Genomic DNA, 10,387 nt, shown 5'->3' with positions numbered 1-10,387 from the left:
GAGCATTCAACAATGGACAACCACAATTATCCTGTTAAAAAATGTTTTCACAATTAAAAATCTTTTTCATCGTTGTATTCATCAACAAACAGGAAGTCCCTTTCTTTGACATACTTGCACTGAAATGGAGGAACAGCAGTCTAATCCATCATTAGAGTGAACGTGGAGATTTTCAGATTGATTGAGGTAGCCATTTTCCCGTCAACAGATCATCAGGTGATGGCCAAAGTCAACATTACTATCACACATTTACTCAGAGAATACTTGACGTACTTGATATACCTCGGTGGTGAGAGATGAGCCGCCATTCATATCACGGGGGACGATATTTGATATTTATGCGCTACCAAGTGTGAACCGATGGCAGCGCTTCCTTAGAGATAGCGATTGGAATCCTAAGCTAGAGTGAAGGGGAGATTAATCGCAGAATAGTTTTATTGTATAACTGGAATGTTCAGATTCATATCTATTGGTGCTGATCAGGCATTTTGTCACTACCAGTTGCTAGTACAGGCTGTTCCAGAAATGTTGCGACAAACGTCAAGGGGTTGTAGAGGGCATTTGAGGAACAAATGGAGGAACCCGTGCCTGTAAACGTCATTCGACGACTCTACAGAGCGTCAAAGTTACAGGTGCTAGCGCCTGCCGCTAAGGCCGCCCCTTCAGCAGCAAACTTGACTGTAAGTTGAGGGACCGAAGGCTGTACGTCTTGCAATGCCGTTTGCTACTCAGTGATTGCAACTGATTGCTAAGATTGCAAGTGGAGGAGATTGACCTAACTGACGCTCTAAAGGCCTTGTCTCCTATGAATGCGATTGTCTGTTGGCTTTGCGGATGAAAGTTTCAGACGCAAGTCTCCATGTGCAGTTTATTTTTCTCCTGGAATCCTCTGAAACCTGCAATGTGTAGCGGAGTACAGGCACCAGAGCATCGCATTCGTAGGAGTCGAGACTTTTCTACGCAGCAGCTACCTCCATCTTCACCACTGGAGGTCATGGAATTCAGCCATCATCACTGAATAACAAACAGCAATGAGAGACATGGCGCATACCATCCATCAGCGCACAAAGTCACGTTTGCTGCCGAAGGGGTGGTATAGCGGCAGGTGCCGGAGCCTGTAACTTCGACACACAATTGAGTCGTTAGATTACGTTTCTGGACACGGATTCCTATCCCTTCCAACGATAAACACCTCTGTGTTGAAAAACGTCTCTCTTGTAGAGTTTGGTGAGCTAGAGCTGGCTGAGCATCTCTGTAGCGCTCTAGCACCTATTAAACTATCTCGTGCCGAAACGCGCCTCTCTTCGTTGGATCTTTTCTATCTTTCAAATTAATCCAGACTTGTAAGGATCCCAGAGTCGTGAACAATACTGAAGATGTGTTCGAATAGATGTATCGTAAGCCACTTCTTTCCAAGGTGATTTATATTTTTTTAAAACTGTCCCAGCGAATCTCAGCCTGGAATATGCTTATCCAAATAGTTGTTTTATGTGTTCATTCAACTTTAGATTGCCCGCTGCTTCATTGTCGTACACAGCGCCTGACCGTTTGGAGCTACCTAATTCCTTTTGAACTGCATATATCTGCTGTTTCAGTGCTATTATCACCCTCTTCGCAGATGACTTTGGACTTCCAATTCTGCTAAACGACTGGGCCAGACTTCGTAGAATACACCTCGCCCGGTAGCCGTACGCGTGGTTGATCAGAGGGGGAAAAGCGCTTTTGGTGGGGGTAATGTTATACTGTTGCTAGGGTCTACAGCACAATAGCAGATGTGCTGTCCTTTCTCCTTAACCTGTTCTGATATCCATGCAGTGGCATTACACAAAATGTCATATGCCTATCGAATACTATTTCTTCCATTGGTTGTGCTTGAAAACTGCGTTTTCTGGGACAACCCGTTCATTGTCGCTAGGTTTAATGTTTTCTTCCGAATAATAGTGTTGGATAATCGGACGTCGGCTACAATCCAAATTCTAACAGTCCGCGCCAAATCGTAAGTAGTTAAGACTGACAAGCAGCGCAAAAGCGTTAAGCCAGTGTAAGTCATCTGATACCATCAGACTAACGACGTTTCCACACGAGGGTAGGGAAAAATCAAACGTCGCAATATTTCAGTTAAAACCGTCGTTTTCGCGTTCTACGGCTACATATATAAACCAGAATCAATTGTATAGTCTAGGGTGAAAGCTTCTACACTTTGAGCCAATATTAGACATATTTTGTGTTGTTCTTGAAATTTGGAGGGAATTAAATGACAATAATAATATAAATAATAATAATAGTAGTAGTAGTAGTAGTAATAGTAAAAGATATGATTCCGTTAGCGCCGTAAACTCTGTTATCGCAAATTCGATTATTAAGCGAGACAGACGATAGTGAGGACTCAATTATTGTGCATTTGCTTTCCTGAATAGATGTTTTTTGGTTTTAATTAACAGAGTTTAGCGTCAACTGCCGTGAGGAGCACACATATTGAGACGCACATGGCACAGGCAACAGCTGTTTCCAGCCTGCGATACACAACTTCTCGAGAAACACATCCTGAGGTTGCTAAACATATCCTGAGGTTGCTATTAAACAATGGAAACGCATTGCAGATATCGTTGGATTTCTTGGAGGAGTTGAGGGCACGTTATTTGCAGATTATGTAACAAATGGAACTCGTACTAAAAGAAAGGGTGCGATTCTCCCTCCCCCCCCCCCTCTCTCTCTCTCTCTCTCTCTCTCTCTCTCTCTCTCTCTCTCTCCCTCCCCCCTTGTTCCTTTCTTCTTCACCTCCTCCTCCAGCCCCAGGCTCAGGCCTAGGCCTGGTCCGGTCCCACCATCTCTACCCAGGTCTCCCACATTTCTCTGGACCCACGGTTTTATACTCCAACACTAATTTTTCTTGGTTTTTTATTGCCCTTTGGATTATTGGTTGAATACCTAGTTCTTCTCTTATTCCTTCATTTTTACACTGAAGAGCCAGAAACTAGTACTGGAGGGAACTGACACCATGACTCCTGCAGGGCTGTCCATAAATCCTTAAGAGTGCGAGAGGGTGGAGATCTCTTCTGAACAGCACGATGCAAGGCATCCCAGATACGCTAAACAAAGTTCGTGTTTGGGGAGTTTGGTGGCTAGCTGAAGTGTTTAAACTCAGAAGAGTGTTCCTGGAGGCACTATGTAGTATTTCTGGACGTGTGGTATGTCGCATTGTCCTGCTGGGATTGCCGAAGTCCGTGAGAATACACAATGGACATGAATGGATGCAGGTCATCAGACAGGATGCTTATGTACTTGTCAGCTGTCAGAGTCGTATCTAGACTTATCAGGGGTCCCATAACACTCTAATTGCATAAGTCCCACACCACTACAGAGCTTGCACCAGCTTAAATAGTCCCCTGCCGATATGTAGGGTCCATGGATTCATGAAGTTGTCTCCATATCCGTATACGTCCATCTGCTCGATACAATAAGAAACGAGACTCGTCCGCTGCACGATTTTATTCAGTCGTTGTTGGTACCGTTCTTGCAGGATCTTTTTAGAGCCGCAGCCATGTCGGAGATTTGATGTTTTACCGGATTCCTGATATTCACGGTACACTCGTGAAATGGTCGTACGGGAAAATCCCCAGTTCATCGCTCCCTCTGAGATGCTGTGTCCCATCGCTCGTGCGCCGACTACAACACCACGTTCAAACTTACTTAAACCCTGATAACTTGCCATTCCAGCATCAGTAACCGATCTAACAACTGTGACAGACACTTGTCTTATATAGGCGTTGCCGACTGCAGCTCCGTATTCTGCCTGTTTACATATATCTGTATTTGAATACGCATGCCTATATCAGTTTCTTTGGCGCTTCAGTGTAAGTTTGTCTTCCCTAGTGCACCATTTTACAGATTTTAGAAATTTCATTTCTGATGCTCCTAGTTGTAAATTGTGTTTTTAGCAGCCAACTTCCCGTCCCATACAACGAAGTGGAGATTGCGACGACTTCATAAAATTTCAGTTGTGTTTCCATCTTTTACCGTTCACTGTTCTCTCATTGTGACGCATATACACTGGTAGATATTAGCGTTCTTCTATATAGCTATATACTGATTATATGCTAAATCAGCCCCTAAATATTGAAAATGGGCCACCAACACTATCGGTTTATTATTGAGGAATATTTGTTTTTCATACTGGGTGAATATCTGAAAAGGTCGCGGTTTCAGTTTCATTAATACATATAGTCCGTTTGCAGCCTGCGCTTATTTTATTTAGTTTATGTAACGCCATCTGGAGTTTATCTTCACTGTCTTGTATGACAAGTTTGTTATCTCCAAATATCGTAGTGGTGCTATTTTTATTCCTTCCAGTATTTATGCCTGATGGTGGTACACTTCTTTTCCGTACTCTGATCAAGTCATCTATGTACATATTGAATAATGTTGGTTTACTACTTGTTTTGTTTGTATTTCAGGTGTCCTCTCTTAACGCATGCCCATTCTAGTCCCAGTGGTCATACACGTGCTTTTTGCCAAAGGATAACAAGTTTAGCTATTTCTCTTTTTTCCCTTACTGTCCATAGCTTATCTCTGAATTCTATCAAACGCTTTTTCATCGCCCAGAAATGTTAGGTGAGTTTCCAGAATAAATTCTCATCTGTCATATTATCTACTCCAGCGTGAAAAGCTGGTTACTGTGGGCGAGTGGTTCTAGGCGCTTCAGTTCGGAACTGCGCTGCTGCTACGGTCGCAGGTTCGAATCCTGCCTCGGGCATGGATGTGCGTGATGTCCTTAGGTTAGTTAGGTTTAAGTAGTTCTAAGTCTAGAAGACTGATGACCTCAGATGTTAAGTCCCATAGTGCTTAGAGCCATTTGAACCATTTAATGTTTATAATCTTGCGTCGAAACTAGTCGGCGACCTCCCGTAGTATCATAACCAACAACAAATCTGGTGACTGGTTGGTTTGGGACTGAGGAGCTGTACAGAGAGATCACCAGTACAACGGTCAACAGATAGTTCACATGGAGTTAGTGACAGCCAGAAATTTGATTGAATTACGCAAGTATGTGGAAGTGGTAAAATCGATCCTTTGAAAGCAATATTGTTACCAGAGCTGAGAAATAATTTAACTAGAGGTAAAAGTATGTGTGACGGACCGGTACGTAGTTGAGAGCAGAAGAATGGCTCCCACGGCTCAGCTCACCCGTATCTTACGCCACAAAACCGATTAAGGGAAAAGACAGTGACAGAGAAAACAATGTCTTCTAGCAGGAAGATTCATAACTGTAAAAGTGAGGAGGTTAAAAATGTAATATACATAAGGTGGATCGACGGTAATTCAACAAGGCGAGTGAAATAACCAGGTCAGTAGGTGAGTGAAGCCAGATGAAAATTTCTCGGCGGGCTACATGCGACAGGCGATACACTTTCCGCAGCCGTCCTATCCCGATCAGTTACAGTCAAAGTGTTAAAGACAACATGTCTAATGCATGGCTTGCAACGTTCTCTGTTCTTTGCGAACGATGCACTGAGTTTGTTCATAAATGTATTGTGGCACAAGCAGCGAAAGTTCCATCCTACACGTATTACAAAAATGTATGTATGTATATATATTGTATGTTGGTATTTATGTATGTTCCCCATCTCCTCCTAAACAACTCAAACTATTTCAACCAACCTCTTACTACATGTAGCACTTACTGTCTACACAAAATGGCTGTGAGAGTAAGAACCACAAATCTTCAAAGTGGTGGAGGTAAAAAAGAAACACAGCCTCTGACGCGCGAATGTGCAGACTTTTGTCATCCGTTACTTCAGAATGAGAGCACTTAGTGACTTGCAACAAACTTTACACAAAACATCAATCCTTTACAAAACTTTTTATTGCTATCAACACACAAAATAAAGACACTAATAAAGTTTATGCCTTACTACTTCTTTGCCACGTGAGGCATAACTTTAATTTATTACTTCGTTACTGCTAACTGTATTCGCGACAATTTTGCAGACGGTATTCATATATACCAGTAAATAAACCTACATAAGTATGTCGATATATGACACAGAGTTCAGGAGATATGACGTCATAAACATTGAGCTAGGTGAAAACTAAACTGCAGGGCGAAATTCGGTAGAAATACAAATGAACTATACGTAAAAATAGGTGTGAAATACACGAAATGAAGTGACGTGTGCATACGCGGACAAAGCCACAGGTAAAAAGCTCGTACTTAAGTCCTGGATCGATCTCAGTCCAACTTGGTACCATGCTGTTTGGAAGGAAACATTGCGGGGGTTTAGAATCAGAAAGCTCCTGTTGGTACAGGGGTGATAATGTGGGGTGAGAAGGGTAGGAGGCGTTGGACAGACAGAGGGGAAGATGGAGATGGACACAGATAGAGGGAGGAGGAGATGTATAGAGATGGAGGGTTGGAGGGGAGGGACAGGGAGATAAGAGAGGGAAATCAACAGAAAGGAAAGAGGTGAAGATGAACAGAGAGAGGGGTGAGGAGAATATGTAGAGAGTAAGGAAAGATTAGAAAATGGACGGAAGGGAGGGGGGGGGGGGAGGAGGAGGAGGAGGAGGAGAAAGACAGAGCAGGAAGGAGTACATATGCCGAGGGGGGGGGAAGGAGGAGCACGTGGAAAGAGAGGGGGAGGGGGGAGAAGGAGGAGATGGACTAATACAAGACTGGAATAAATAGGTACACGTGCAATGCCTGGTCCTGAACTAGTGTAAGACAATGAATGTACTGTTACTTAGACGAGCAGGCATTTCACCCTATACGATAAATAACCGAATATGATGGAGCGATGTTCTGAGTCGCCATCGGCAGCACTGTGCGGGGGTTAGAATGAGTAACCTTTCGCTTTCCAGACCGTCGCCGCACACAGCAGTAACGCCAGCCGGCAGTGACCCCGCTCTGCTTCTCAGGCGCGGCTACTGTTGCCGGGATACCCGACACCCGCTGCCCGCTACGATATCCGCTTACTGGCCACGCCCACAAACACGGCCCCTCCATACATACACCTCTTACAGTGGCTTTTCATGTTGTTCTTCTATCGGGTACACCGCCAGCAACATTGTACCTGCAGGTAATCAAATCTCCGTGTACGTGTCAGCAAAGCATAATTACCGTGGATTGCAGCAAGCAGTTCTGCACAATTCCACTTCTTGGGAAGTCAGCAGTTCTCATTTCCTCTCTCCTCCATTCTCCTCTTCTATATTCAAATAAGCTCATTATCCTACCTAAAAGTAACTGAGTAAGTGAACTTTTTGACACTGGCAAGAGACCAATGAAAGGGAAATTGATACAGCTTGTAAGCTGCCACCTACAAGCACTTTGAGGTCGGATTACATGTAAGCATGTATCCTGAAATATGCCATGAATCGAAATGTCCTCTCATCCGTAGGGTTTAGTCTCATCCATAATACGAGAATGCCGACTGACTGCGATTGTTATAGAGGCATGTAATAGTTGAAGAATACAGGTAGCTTACTTTGTTCATGTGATAATAATGGGCAGAAAATAGGCATCTGACTGAATTCCACGAAGTACTAAGTTCTGGTATGCACATCGCCAAACATTAACAACATGCAAGTGACTCAGCTAATAGCCAACAAACGTGCAGTGGTCATGTCTGACCAATTTTGTTAGACCGATTTTTCTATTTAGAACTCTGCATAACCGAAGTGACAAGCAATCAGGAAACGCAAAGAAATCTCAAGACCAACAATAATTAACGCAGAGTAATGAAGTATGGTTTGAGAGTAAATCGGAGAAAGACGAAGGTAATGAGAAGTAGTAGAAATGAGAACAGCGAGAAACTTAACATCAGGATTGATGGTCACGAAGTCAATGAAGTTAAGGAATTCTGATACCTAGGCAGTAAAACAACCAATGACGGACGGAGCAAGGAGGACATCAAAAGCAGACTCTCTATGGCAAAAAAGACATTTCTGGCCAAGAGAAGTCTACTAATATCAAATATCGGCCTTAATTTGAGGAAGAAATTTCTGAGGTTGTACGTCTGGAGTACAGCATTGTATGGTAGTGAAACATGGACTGTGGGAAAACCGGAAAAGAAGAGAATCGAAGCATTTGAGATGTGGTACTATAGACGAATGTTGAAAATTAGGTGGACTGATAAGGAATGAGGAGGTTCTACGCAGAATCGGAGAGGAAAGGAATATGTGGAAAACACTGGTAAGGAGAAGGGACAGGATGATAGGACATCTGCTAAGACATGAGGGAATGACTTCCATGGTACTAGAGGGAGCTGTAGAGGGCAAAAACTGTAGAGGAAGACGGAAGTTGGAATACGTCAAGCAAATAATTGAGGACGTAGGTTGCAAGTGCTACTCTGAGATGAAGAGGTTGGCACAGGAAAGGAATTCGTGGCGGGCCGCATCAAACCAGTCAGTATACTGATGACAAAAAAAAAAAAAAAAAAAAAAAAAAAGTTTCGCCAATACATCTGTCTAGGTAACATATTTAAGCGATTAATACTGCAAGATCACAAGTTAATGTAAGCGCCCCGGCTGAGCGGTTCTAGGCGCGTCAGTCTGGAACCACGCGACCGCTACGGTCGCAGGATCGATCCTGCCTCGGGTATGGATGTGTGTTATGTCCTTAGGTTAGTTAGGTTTAAGTAGTTCTAAGTTCTAGGGGACTGATGACCTCAGATGTTAAGTCCCATAGTGCTAAGAGCCATTTGAACCACAATGTAAGCGCGAAATAAGGCACTGCAAATGTGAAATGCTGGTACATTAATGACCAGTGTACCCACGGGAATGTTGAATACAAGCATGGAAATGTGCAAGTACTGTGTTGTAAAGGAGCCGGATCACAGTTTGTGGGATAGAGTTCCATGCCTGTTGCACTTGATCGGTCAGTACAGGCACGGTTAATTCTGATTGTGGATGACGCAGGAGTTGTCGTCCGATGACGTCCCATATGTGCTCGATCGGAGATAGATCTGATGATTAAGCAGGCCAAGGCAAGATGTCGACATTCTGTAGGGCACGTTGGGCTACACCCCATAGAATGCTGTTCACGAATGGGAGCACGACTGATCGAATCACCAGACTGACTTGGGAATTTGCAATCAGTCTGTGTGGGATAACCACGAGAGTGCTCCTGCTTTCGTACGAAATCCCAACCCAGAACATCACTCCAGGTGTAGGTCCAGTGTGTCTAGCACGCAGACAGGATGGCTTCAGGCCCTCGATTGAGCTAGTTACAAACAACACATGGTCATCACTGGAACAAGGCAGAACCGGCTTTCATCATAAAACACAACAGACATCCAAACGGCCCTCCAACGGACTCTCGCTTGCAACGGCTGAACTCGCAAATGGCGGTGGTCTGGGGTCAAACGAATGAACGTTACAGAGCGTCTGACACGGAGCTGTCCTTGAAGTAATCGATTTGTAACAGCTGTTTGCTGCTCAAACTGCTGCTTCAGATGCGGATGATGCACCAGAGCCATACACCGAACACGGTGGTCGACCCTCTCGGTAGTACCTCAAGGGCGTCTTTACTACTGCTACCGCACGTTCTCATGAACACCGCTACTACCAGTCATGTGCAGTGGCTACATTCCTGCCAAGTCTTTCTGCAATATTTCAGAAGGAACATACCACCTTCTCGTAGCCCCCTTACACGAGCTCGCTCAAACTCAGGGAGGCGTTAGTAATGGCGTCTTTGTCGTCTTAAAGGCATTCTTATGCACCATGTCCAATCTCAAGTGTAGCAAACGCCCACGACCGTCACACCGCGCTTTAAAGCAAACCCGATTTGCATCATCATAGTTGCGCTACTGGCGCCACTCACATGCAACTGGCGTGAAATTCGAATGGACATTATCTTTCAGATGTTGAAACACGCCTATCAACTTCCGTTTATGTCGCACAACTCCATCTTGGTGTTGCGATTTCTTTCCGTCAGTGTATACAAAGTGATGAAATAGCCAGGACCTTCAATTCCAACTGCGAAATTACCTTCTCATCTGTAAAATCATGCAAAGACTTAGACAGAGCGTATTGGCAACTCCTTTTTTTTTTTTTTTTTTTTGAAACACTATATACTGATCGTAATGATTCTTCAGGAACACACACTGCGTGGAACACAGAATGAACAGTTCACGAGATACGCCGACGGCGATTTCAAAGAGCAGCTCGGCCATAAAGGTTTCAAAATTTTAAGTTAGTGACGGTTGATCTCAAATGAGCTTGAGAATCTTTAAATAAGAAAATATATAATGCATTTAAAACATTGTTATAGCACCACGACGTACACCGTATACATGCATGAAAAACGTGGGACAAAGAATCACTACAGCTGAAATATTTAAGGACAAGAGAATCTACACGCATCAGAAAGTAGTGAAATCAGCGGACTGAA

The sequence above is a fragment of the Schistocerca nitens genome, chromosome 4, assembly GCF_023898315.1.
Source record: "Schistocerca nitens isolate TAMUIC-IGC-003100 chromosome 4, iqSchNite1.1, whole genome shotgun sequence".
Classification (NCBI taxonomy): Eukaryota; Metazoa; Arthropoda; class Insecta; order Orthoptera; family Acrididae; genus Schistocerca; species Schistocerca nitens.
The sequence above is the reverse complement of the archived record's forward strand: the minus strand, read 5'-3'. Positions refer to the sequence as shown.